Raw genomic sequence first — 13,499 nt, 5'->3', positions numbered from 1 at the left:
AGTAAACTATAGTTATGTTAATTTTTATAATAGTTTCGTATTTATAAATAAAAATTGTAATTGTATCTCATTTGTATTATGAAGTTTGCAAAATATCATACACACACACACACATATATATATGGGTTGGAAGTCTCATATTTCATCAAAATGTTTGTTTGTTTGTTTTATAATAACTATATCTCATTTGCAATATGAAATTCGTATAAATTGTGAAAAAATATGAACTTCAAGTCCAAAATATCATTGGAAATAAGGATTTAAATACTATAAGATTTTGAATATTAATTGCAAAACCAAAAGTTTTATGAATATGAAATAATATCTGAACCTAAAATTTCAAAACTTAATACATTCTTTCCAAAATTAGAAGTTTTGAGAATACGAATAATATCTTAACCTAAAGTTTCTAAGATTAGATGGATAAAATTATATTAAATGGGTATTTTGTTCTTCACCTGAAATATATGAGCCTTGAAGAAGACAAATCCATGACATTATTATTTTTTTTTCAACATCACATCCAAAAAGATTGTGGAGAAATTTTTTTCTCCAACATCACATCTAGAAAGATTGTGAATATAATGATAGGCCCACTAAAATTGTGGAGAAATTTGAAAGATGGATTTGAATATTAAATTCAACTTTCAATGGCTCTGTAAGTTAGTACAACTTTGCTATATTCAAAATTTTCCCTCGATTAAGGTTATGTGGAGAGAAAATATTTGAGAATATGTAAAAAAGAAAATATTTTCCACTTTTCATCCCTAAAATATGCTCTTGTAGTAGTAGCAATATCATGAAAAAAATTATGAATTAATATTATATTTGATCGTTGATGAAAAACTATCAAACTCACCTCATTGGCATTGCATCTTTCCCTAAAGTGCATGTAACTATCAACAGTTGTTATGATGAGTGTGAGCACAGTCATGGGTGAAACAAATTTTCGATCCATAAATTATTATAATAAAAAATCTCAGTCTTACCACCAGATGTAAACTAAGACTGAAGTGAAACAAAAAATAATATAGAATAAACCACAAGACTATGAAAATAGATGTTGTTGTAAATACTATTGGTTGTGTACTTGTCATACACACAAATTATTGAATTCAAATTGTTGAATTAGATCTTATCGATCTAACGAATCTTGATGCTTCAATACTTCTTTCAAGAGTAAGAATGTAAGTCACTTGAATAGTGATGTGAATGCCCAAAATTTTCATAATTAAATCCATCATATATTTTTGTTTTAGAGTCATGAATAGTATTTTATATTTTTGTTACTATATACTCCTTCCTTTCACTATTTTATGTGCTTTATAACTAGTATATTTTTTAAATGAAATGATATGGACTCTAAAATTGAAGCACTGACTTCAAATGTTGATGATGGAGACATGTATTTGGTGGATAATGTAAACAACACTCACAATCCTTAAGGAAAATAAATTTTCTTAACTTTAGGACCGATTGAAGTTAAAATAAACACAATTTTAAGATCAATAAATTTGATTGAAGACTCCAAATGAACCACAATTTTTCAAAAACTTAGACCAAATTAAGCATCAATGATGCATTATTTCAAGTAGATCCAAAAAAAATTTACTTTGTTTAAAAATACAAGAAATAATGGTTATTATATTAAAATCATGAGTGAAAATTATGCAAAATTCCTCTGTATAACTAGTAATGCCTTTGGAATAAAACATGTACTAGAAATATTACCCATTTTATCATTTGAATTGTATTATATAATCATAAGACAATTGAAACCTATGCAATATCGAACCAAAAGTTCTCTAATCCAAAAGTTTTTATGTTTTGGTATGATTGTCTAGGTCACCCATGATCTATAATGATGCGTAGGATTGTTAAAAATTCATATGGACATGCACTAAATAATCACAAGATTTCTTGTCTAGTGCAAAATTCTATATCGCATGTTCACAAGGCGAAATAGTAGTCAGACTATCTCTCTCCAAAATTGGAGTTGAATCTCTATCATTCTTATAAAAGATTCAAGAAGTCATATATGGACTCATTCATCCACCAAATGGGTCATTTCGTTATTTTATGGTATTAATTAATGTATCTATATAATGGTCTCATATTTGTTTATTACCCACTCGAAATGTTGTCTTTGCTAAACTGTTAACATAAATTATCAAATTAAAGACACATTTATCAAATTATCTGATTAAGTCAGTTGTCTAGACAATACTAATGAATTTACATCTAAGACATTTGATAATTATTGCATATCTATGAGGATTGATGTTAAATGTCTAATCTTGCATGTCTACACTAAAAGTGGATCAGCTAAGTCCCTTATTAAATGACTCTAGGTAATTGCATATACTTTATTGCTAAGAACTCAATCACCGACTTCTACATGGGGACGTGTTATACTGCATGATATTTTGTTAATTCGCTTGCGACATTCCTCTGATCATAAATACTCTCCTTGTCAATTGGTTCTTGGTCACTAACTTGATATATCTCATTTAAGAATATTTTGTTGCATTGTATATGTCTCTATTGCATCTTTTCAAAGCACAAAAAGAGGACCGTAATATCGTTTGGGAATTTATATTAGATACAATTCATCATCTGTTATTAGGTATTTGCAACTATTGACATTTGATCTTTTTATTAAACGTTTTGTTGATTGTCATTTTGATGAGACAATATTCTTATATTTAGGGAAAAAGAAAATGTCTCCTAAAGTTAGGCACGGATTTACTTGGCACTTATCTACCATATCTTATTTAGATCCTCATGCATCCTAAAGTGAAATTGAAGTGTAGAGAATAGTCTATTTACAAACTATTGTAAACCAAATGTTTGATATATTTGTGGGGGCAAAGTACTATTTCCCACCCAAGTTTTAGCTTAATCTTAAAAATACACCTATGACAAATGAAAAACCTAAACACCCACCCATCCTTAAATTGCTGTTAAATATAAGAGTAAAATCATCATTTAACAATAATATTAAAAATTTATATAATTTTATCTTACTTTCCCCTTTAGGTTTTAAAAATTAACATTTCACCCCATGCCTGAACTTTGAAAAGTGACTTCCCCCCCCCCCTAAATCCCTAAGTTTTTTGTTCACCCCTTCCTTCGGTGATTGGTGACCCATACAATGTGTTATTGGATTGGACAACGCTCGTCATCTAGATCTGGATGATAGTCATCGTCCAAAGATTGTCCTTTGGACAACTCCTTCTTGTTCTTCTACCGTTGGTGTGTCGTTCACTAAAGAAAGTGGTTAGATTTCAGGTTTGGTATCCTAGAGGAAAAAAGTGAATTTTTCAAAGCTTAATCCAAGGGGAAATGTTAGTTTTCCAAACTAAGAGAAAAAATAAGATATAATTTTAATTATTTTAATTTTACTAATAAAATAATAATTTTACCCCTTAACCCTAATAGAAGATTTATGGGTGTATCCTAACAAACTAAAACTTGGGTGGGTATTGGGGATTTTTATCTATCACAGATATATATTTGTCATTTTACCAAAACTTGGGTGGGAAACAGTCTTTTGGCCTATGTTTGTGGATACAACAAAAGTGACAAGATCACATATGTCAACTGTTAATGCGCCAACAACAATTAATATGACTTTTGAATAGTCCATTCAAGTTGTGACTAGTTAATCTACTACACACCAGAAATGTGATAAAATTAATGGATCGAAGGACATTGTCCCTCAAAAATAAAAGACAAAGAATTAAACAGATATCAATCATGGTGATCCAAAATGATTAAAAAAATCCACACTCGTTAATATTTCACCAGAGCTCCAAAAGTTCTTGAAGAAACTAGAGCTCTTGAAGTGTAACAAACTCCTAAAATACAAGAAAATAAAAATATAGAAACCTCTATAAATTATGTCTGTACAAGAAAAATGTGGAACTATGAAATAGTTAACATTGATGAGGTATTCTCATTTGCAGTAGCTACTAAAATTATAAATGATGATGATTTTGTACCATATACTATGAATGAATATAGACAAAGGCAAGATTGCCCCAAATAGGAAGAAGTAATTAAGGCAAAATTAACTTTACTTGCAAAACGTCAAGTGTTTGGGTTGTGATTTTAACACCTCAAGACGTACAACTTATTGGATATAAATGAATATTTGTGAAAAAAAGAAATAAGAAAATGAGATTGCTAAATATAAAACAAGGCTTGTGACACAAGCTTTTCTCAAAGGCTAAGTATAAACTTTAATGAAATATATGCACTTATGATGGATATAGTCATATTCAAGTATTTGATCAATTTAACAATCTCTGAAGGACTAGATATGCCTTTAATGGATGTATTTACTGTTTATTTGTATGAAAACTTGGATATTAAAATTCATATGAAACTCTTTGAAGGATTTAAATTATCTAATGCAAAAATGGTTAATCTAAGAGGCGTGTATTCAATCAAGTTACAAAGATCATTATATAGGTTAAAACAATATGAAAAAATGTAGTATAATCACTTCAGTGAATACTTGAAAAAAAAAGGTTATATGAATGATCTTATATGTTCATGTGTCTTTATAAAAATGATAGAATTGAGATTTATTATTATAGTAGTTTCTATTGATGACATGAATTTAATTATGACTCTTGAAGAGCTCTAAAAGCCTATTGAATATTTAAAAAAAGAATTTGAGATAAAGGATTTGGGGAAAACAAAATATCGTTTTGGTTTACAGATCTATCATAATTCAAATGAAATATTTATCCATAAATCTACGTATATTAAAAGATTGCTAAAAAGCTTTAATATGGATAAAACTTATCCTTGAAGCACCTCAATGGTTGTTCAGTCTCTCGATTTGAAAAATGACTTACTTAAAGAACAAGGTGAAAAGATACTTAGTCCTAAAGTACCTTAACTTAATGTTATTGGTGCCCTATTATATTTGGCCAAATACATTAAATCAGATATATCTTTTATAGTGAATTTATTAGTCTTATTTAGCTCTGTGTCAACCTATCACCATTAGATTGGAATCAGACATATATTTTGTTATCTATGTGGAACTAGAGATTTGAGATTATTCTATTTTATCAAATCCCTTAAAAATCCTAGTTTGCTTACATATACAGATATTAATTATCTTTCTAACCCTTATAAGACCTGTTAATAGATAGGATATGTTTTTGCTTATAATAACACAACAATATCATGACGTTTCACCAAACAGACTTTGCTTGAAGCATCTTCAAATCATTTAGAGATTTTAGCCCTCCATGAAGTCAGACAAGATTGTATATGGTTATAATTTGTCATCCATCACATCAAAAATACATGCAATATTCCTTTTACAGCAAACATTTCTTCCATATTATATGAAGATAATGCAATAAGTATAACCTAAATTAGAGGAGGATACATTAAAGGAGACAAATGCAAATATATCTCAACGAAGTTCTTTTACACTCATTAGCTCTAACATATCTGAAAGATTAATGTAAAAAAAATACGATTTAATGACAATCTTATAGACTTATTAATTAAGACACTATCGACATCAACATTTGAAAAGTTAGTACATAACATTGGTATGTGATAGCTTAACAAACAACTAAATTAATCTCACTACAAAGAGGAAGAGCATTCATCAGGGAAAGCAAATTTTGAAGTGTGTCATATATTGGACAAAATATGCATTGTACTCTTTTTTTCTCACTAGGTTTTGTTTCACTAGATTTTCCTTGTAAAGTTTTTAACAAGACAGTTTAAGCATGTCCAATCCCACTTTATAGGACATCAAATAATTACGTTTATCTATTTTAGCATTTCATCCCACTAGATTTTTTCTTAATGAAGTTAATATAATTATTTGTAAGTGGTGAAAATCAACGGAAAAGTGTTGCATGAAGAGTGGTTTTCCACCAAAATAATGAATGACAAGTGATAGTTTTCCAACTAATTAAAAAAAGATGAGTAGTGTTTTCCACCAAAGCAACAAATAAGTGGCATTAAAGCTTGGGAGCATTTAATATGGTCAATGCGAAGGTATTATAAATAGCCTAACATTTCTCTCATTTTGTAAGAAAAGAAAGACACATGCCCATTTGCTTTATATTCATGTATACATCATTTTCCCAAATTAATTAAAAGTTTTGCTTCTTCTAATATGTTTTCTCCTCTGTTTTGCTTCTACTGCATCTTTCTTCTTTCACTTATAATTTTTGTTTAATTATATTTACAACAGTTGATTGTTATTTATTTATTTATTTATTTGTATTTATTTACATATATTGAAGTCAAAGCTAGGATAACCTACTTTGAAATATTAGGTGCTTTGATTAACCTTAGTTTAAATTCTCCAAATTTAATGCTAGGTGACTTTATTAGCTTTTTTCTGTTAAACTTATTTGGTGGGTTGTTCCATTTGACTATTTTATTTTTTTAGCTACCTTCTTCCAAAGTATTTTGTGCTACATGAATTTGTTATTTTCTAAGAAGAAAATGCTAGCATAGACTCTTTAGTTAATCTCAAGTTGTCTTCTTTCATAATGTGATGGTTAGATTTTCTTTCAATGGTATTTGAAAAGGATTTTATTATGACCTTTTATGGGCTTTGCCACCATTAGATTTATACATGAATGAATTATTTTCTAAGAAGAAAATGCTACCGCATACTCTTTAGCGAATCTCAAGTTGTCTTCTCTTACAGCGTGATGGTTGGATTTTCTTTCAATGGAGTTTGAAAAGGATTTTATTATGACCTTTTGTGGGCTTTGTCACCATTAAATTTATAGTGATTTAGTGTTCTTTTAGGGGAACTTATTTCCCTTTCATCAATTTTGGTTCTAGCTAAACTTTAGTTAATATCTCTTCACATGTAATTTCACAACACTTGTTGGCTATTTCCTAGTTCTTTGTTTTTGAAGATAATTCAAACACAAAAATATAAGTAAACACTACTTCAATTATTTATATATATTGCTAGTTTAAAGCCCCATGTTTCTACCATATAGGAATAAGTCCAACCAATGAATTGTAACCAAGAACAACAATTTCAAGGTTCGTATAAAGTCTTAGATTAATAATTCATCAATTATTTTGTCAATGTTATAAATATAATAATAATATTAAAATATATATAGAAAGAAAAGTTGAGAGATAGATAATATAACAGAAATATTAAGAGAAGATAATTGAGAGGAAGTTGAGAAATATGTATATAGATGGATTCCTTATTAGGATAATCAAAATACAAAGAGAAAAGGGGTACTTAGAGCCCAAATTTTTTATTCTCTCCATATTGCATTAAATGTATTCACACCCAAAGTCATATATGGAGACTTATCCATGCCAATGTGTTCTTATGGTGGGAAGTCACATTGTGTATAACACTCCTCATTGGATTTCCACCACTTACAAATAATTATATTAGCTTTGATAAGGAAAAACCTAATTGAATAAAAGTCAAAGCAAAAAAACATAATTATTTAATGTCTTATAAAATAGAGTTGGAAGTGCTTAAACTGTCTCATCAAAAACTTTATTAAGAAAACTCAGTAGGACAAAACCTAGTAAAAGAAAAAAGAATACTGTGCATATTTTGTCCAATATATGATAAACTTAAAAAATTCCTTCCTTTGATAAGTGCTACTTCTGATGAATGCTTCCCCTGATTGTAGTGGGATTAATTTGGTTGTTTGTTAAGTCGTCATCTACCAATGTCTACTATAGAATGAAGAATACATGTATTCTAGATATGATGGATGACAAATTGTAACCCTATGCATTTTTGGCTGACTTTCTAGAGAGCTAGAATCTCTAAACGATTTGAAGATGTTGCAACTAAAGTCTTTTTAGTGGAACACGATGATATCACTATGTTAATATAAGTAAAAACATATTTTGTCTGAACTGGGCTTTATGAGGATCAGAAAGATAACCAACATCTGTATATCCAACCAAACTAGGATTTTTAGGGGATTTGATAGAATAGAATAATTTCAAATCTTTAGTTCCACATAGGTAATAGAGTATATGTTTGATTATGTTCCAATAGTGATAGGTTGGTGCAGAGCTAAATTAGACTAATAAATTCATTGCAAAAGATATATTCGGTCTAATGCATTGGACCAAATATAATAGGACTCTAATGACATTAAGATACGATACTCCAGGACTGAGTATCTTTTCATCTTCTTTTTCAAGATGAAATGAGTAGTTTTTTGGATCGAGAGACCGAACAACTATTAGAGTGCTCAAAGGATAAGTTTTATCCATATTAAAACATTTTAACAAATTTTCAATATACGCTGATTGATAGATAAGTATTTCATTTAAATTGTACTCGATCTACAAGCTAATACAATATTTTGTTTTCACCAAATCCTTCATATTAAATTATTTTTTCAGATATTTAAATTTTTTTTAGAGTTTTTCGAGAGTCTCAATTAAATTAATGTCATCAACATAAACTACTGCAATGACAAATCTTGATTCTAACCTTTTGATAAAGACACATGCGCATATGGGGTTATTTACATAGCCTTTTTTTTTTCAAAATATTGACTAAGGTGATTATGCCACATTCTTTCAGATTGTTTTAATCCATACAATGATCTTTGTAATTTAGTTGAGTACATACCTTTTAGATTAATCCTTTTTGCTTCAGGTAATTTAAATCTTTCAAAGAGTTTCATATAAATTTCAATATCCAAGTCTCCATAAAAATAAGTAGTAATTACATCCATTAGGTTCATATCCCATCCTTTTGAGACTGTTAAGTTAATCAAATATCTAAATGTGATTATATCTATCATAGATGCATATGTTTCATCAAAGTCTATACCTGGCCTTTGGGAAAAACCTTAGGCTACAAACTTTATTTTATATCTAGCAATTTTATTTTTCTCATTTCTTTTTCTCACAAATACTCATTTATATCCAATGGGTTATACGTCCTTAGGTGTTGGGACTATAGGCTCAAACACTTGATGTTTTGCCAAAAAAACTAATTATACTTAAATTGTTTCTTCCTATTTAGGTCAATAATGTCTTTTCAACACTCGTCCGCAGTATGTATTTCAAAATCATCATCATTTATAATTTCAGTAGCTACTACAAATGAAAATACATCATCAATGTTAACCATTTCATGGTTCCATATCTCTCATGTATAAGCATAATTTAAAGATATTTTAGTATTCTCATTTTCCTGTTCTTTAAAGGTTTGTGTCACTTTAGGGGCTCGAGTGTCTTTAGGGACTATAACATTTTCTTGATAAATAATAGAAAGTATAGATTTTTCATTCATTTTAGGATCTTTATGATTGAATCTGTTTGATTATTTGCCTTTCTTTTTTTAGGGATAGTAACTTTCAATCCAACAGGTTTACCATACTTTTGGCATACAGTAGATTGACTAGTAATGACTTAAATGGACTATTCAATACTCATATTAATTCTTGTTAGTGCATTGATACTTTAGTTTCACTTTGGAATGTGTAAGGATCTAGATGAGACATGGTAAGTACATATCAAGTAAGTTCATGTCTAACTTCATGAGACATTTTCTTTTCCCCTAAAGGTAAGAATGTTGTCTCATCAAAGTGACGATCTATAAATCGTGAAGTAAAAAGATTATTTGTTAATGGTTATAGATACCTGATAATGGATAGTGAATTATATCCAACATAAATTGTCAAACGATATTGAGGTCCTATTTTTGTGCATTAAGAAAATACAATAACGACATATACAATGCAACCAAATATCCTCAAATAGGATATATCAAGTTAGTGACCAAGAACCAATTGTAAAGAAAAATATTGATGATAAGAAGAAGGTCGCAAGTGAATTAATGTTGTAGCATATAATATAGTATGTCCTTACATAGAAGTTAGTAATTGAGTTTTTTAGAATAAAATACGTGCAATTACCTAGAGACGTTTAACAAGAGACTTAGCTAATCTATTTTGAGTGTGGACATGCAAGACTGGATATTCAACAACAATCCTTATAGACATGTAATAATCACCAAATGTCTTGGATGTAAATTCACCAACATTATATAATCGTATTGACTTAATCGAATAATCCACGAAATATATCTTTAATTTGACAATTTGTGTTAATAGTTTATCAAAGACAAAGTTTTGAGTTGACAATAAATAAATATGTGACCATCGTGTAGACGCATCAGGAAAGACCATAAAATAACAAAATGACCCACTTGGTGGATGAATGGGTCCATATATAGCCTTTTGAATTCTTTATAAGAATGATATAGATTCAACTTTAATTTTGAAAGAAGACAGTCTGATTACTAATCTGCTTTGTGAACAGACGGTATAAAATTTTTTATTGGACAATAAAATCTTGTGATTCTTTAATGCATGTCCATGTGAATTTTCAATAATCCTATGCACCCTTGTAAATCTTGGGTGACCTAAATGGTAATGTCAAAGCATAAATACTTTTGGATAAGAGAACTTCTAGTTTAATACTGCATAGGTTTTAATTGTTTTTATGATTGTATGATACAATCCAGATGATAAAGTGGGTAATTTTTCTAGTATAAACCTTCTTTTGGAAGTATTACCAATTATACAGATCAATTCTACACTATTTTCTACCATCTCTCTTCCCAATTTCTCCAGTCCTTCGTCTATTCTTAAATTTCAAAAAGCTTTATCACAGAATAACTGCCAACTCTCATCTGGCTTTAAAAATCTAAGTTCATGTGCATAAGTACTCTCATCTGAACCCTCCATAACATCTTTAATGTGAGTGGTCATAATTACTCTACTACCTTTTCATTGTCTGGAAAGGCTCTTCTGAGGATTGCCCAATCTTCTTTGTACCATACATCATCAGTTACCACCAAATATTTTCGCCCTTGAAAAGATTCATGGACATGCCTTTCCAAATCTTCTTCACTCATTTCGTCCAATTTCTCTACTGAAAAACCAAAAGATTTTATAATTCTTCGAAGTAGATCTTCAAAGTTGAAATGCTGAGATACAAAAACCCAAGCACAACAATCAAATTTTTGTTCAGTTGCACAGATTTTGTATAGTTTTCTAGCAAGGGTTGTTTTTCCCAAGCCACCAATGCCCCAAATAGAGATCAAATAACGCCTTGGCTCATCCGCAATCAGTTTAGCGAACAGTTTGTTGATTTCATCCTCGTAACCAACTACTTTCTCTTTGAAGGAAAAAGAGGTGGTTCTTCTCAGCTGTTTCATTCTTCTAACAGCATGGCTGTCTTCGTCCCTCTTGATACTGATGCCTCTCAGGCCATATGATTCACATCAACGCGAAGCATCACTGAGTTTCATTTTCAGAGATTCAATCTTCTTACCTATATTGTACGTACTTTCCTTCCCCCTTCCCTTGCGATAAGATTTAGCAACCGATTTCTTAATGGCAGTAAAGAGTTCGTACTTTTTTCTGAAGACTTTTCTTCTTCATCATTGTCGCCTACTTGGAGCATGAACTCATCTAAGACATCCTCAAAATCATATGCAATTTCTCGAATGTCAGACACCCACAGTTTTATCGAAGGGTTGTCAACTTATTTCTCTTCGGCATCCTTTATGAAACAATTCATCCATTCTAGCTCTTTTTTTAGTGACTCCATTTAACAAGGCTGCTTCTTTGATGAGATAGTCCCCAACCCTCTCTACCACAAATGACACTACCGCATCCACCATATTTCACAAACTGATTTGTTTTTTTCTTTTTTTTGGTGCTCTTGAAAGAAGATAAGACCAATGAACTTTCTTTTGAGTTTTTCTGTTTCCGGATCACTTTAAATATTAATCTATTTTCAAACATATATTGAAGTTTAAAGCTATAGGATACCTGCCATAAAATAATTCGGTTCTTTGATTAAACTTGCTCTAAATTCTCAAAATTTAAAGATGGGCACTATTACTAGTAATTTTTTTTGGGACCATACGTGTGTTTGTTGCAACTTGCCCTAGGATATTCTGCCAAAGTATTGCTTTATTTTTTGAGAAAGTGCTATCATGCTTTACCTAATCTCAAGTTGACTTATATGTAGATTTGTGATTTGTTAGTTCGTGTCATTGGTTTATGTTTATATCATATTGATTCAGATTTTATGTGGAAGATCTTTAATTATAATATGATCTTAATTAGCATTATATTAACATTTTTTAACCTTAACCCAACCTGGTTATATTTAAATTAACTTAAAATTATTTATTATTTTTACTTTTTAAAGTGTTTTTATCGTTTTTATTTTCTTAACAAATTACCCAGACATACTATTAATAAAACACATAATATAATATTTTATCTTATTAACAAATAGTCTAAAAATTTATATATGAAAAGTTTTAAAATACATCAGTAATCTAGCTAATCAAATTAATTTTTTACTATTTAATAATATAAAAAATTAAATAAAAATAAAAAATAATATGAGTAATAATAATTATATAAAGATATAATTATATGCAATTGGTAAAAAATTTTAAAATTTTATTATAAAGATATAACATATAATTATAATATGAGTAAAAATTTTAAAAGACGTCTATAATTTAACTATCTAAATCAAATTCTTATTATCTAATAATAAAATAAAAAAATAATTAAAAATAAATATAATATGAATAATTATAAATGTATAAAAATATAACTACATGCAATTTAAAAATATTTCAATTGTTATTAATATTGTTTTGTAACATTTTTATAATTTATTTCTAATAAATTTTATTAAAGTAATATTTTTCTAAAATATTTGAATTAATTTAGATCGTATCAAATTACTTTCTTATGAATTTTAATATTACCTAATTTAATTTTGAATCATATCAGATTAATTTAAAATAAATTTTAGATCAAAATACTCAATTTTAATCTAATATTTTTTATACCGATTTAATAGATAGTATTAAAAATTGTAAACCCTGTTGCTATTACAGCCACAACAGTTGCTATTACAGCCGCAACAGTTGCTGCCCAAATATTCTGGAAAAACGAAAAGTTTTCTATTTGTCTATTTTCGAGAAAAGATTTCAGCAAACAAAGCTGAAAAAATCCGTAAATCGTTCTCTTTGCTTCTCCTTCTACTCTTAGTTTTTAACCAAAAATTTCCGGAAATTTTCAGTTTTGGAGGAGCACTTGTGTGGGTTACAAAGCTTATTTAATCTCATTTTGTTCTTATATATTACTTATTTTATTTTCTTAAATTTAATTTGCTTTCGACAACATTAATCTATATACATCACAAAAGAAAACATACATATATATATTTTATGTAAATTCAATACGCAAAAGACAAGCTCTATGAACAAGTCTTCCAAGGGGTATGGTTTCACACAATTACATGCCAATTAATCTGACCATACCATATTATATACGAAAATCAATCGAAATTTCATTGTCTTGTACTTTTTTTTTTTTTAACCGGCTAGCTTCTTTGTCCACGCATTAAATCACGAACTGTAATATTAATTAATCTAATCTAAGCTC

General features: G+C 28.8%; 1 pseudogene; it reads right to left on the bottom strand.

Moving 5' to 3' along the window:
• Window positions 1-10,410: 10,410 nt before the first annotated feature.
• LOC123212155 lies at window positions 10,411-11,236 on the bottom strand (annotated as a pseudogene).
• Between the last annotated feature and the right edge of the window lie 2,263 nt (window positions 11,237-13,499).

Source organism: Mangifera indica, chromosome 1 (genome assembly GCF_011075055.1).
Source record: "Mangifera indica cultivar Alphonso chromosome 1, CATAS_Mindica_2.1, whole genome shotgun sequence".
In the NCBI taxonomy this organism is placed as follows: domain Eukaryota; kingdom Viridiplantae; phylum Streptophyta; class Magnoliopsida; order Sapindales; family Anacardiaceae; genus Mangifera; species Mangifera indica.
This window is presented reverse-complemented; position numbering and strand designations above follow the sequence as displayed.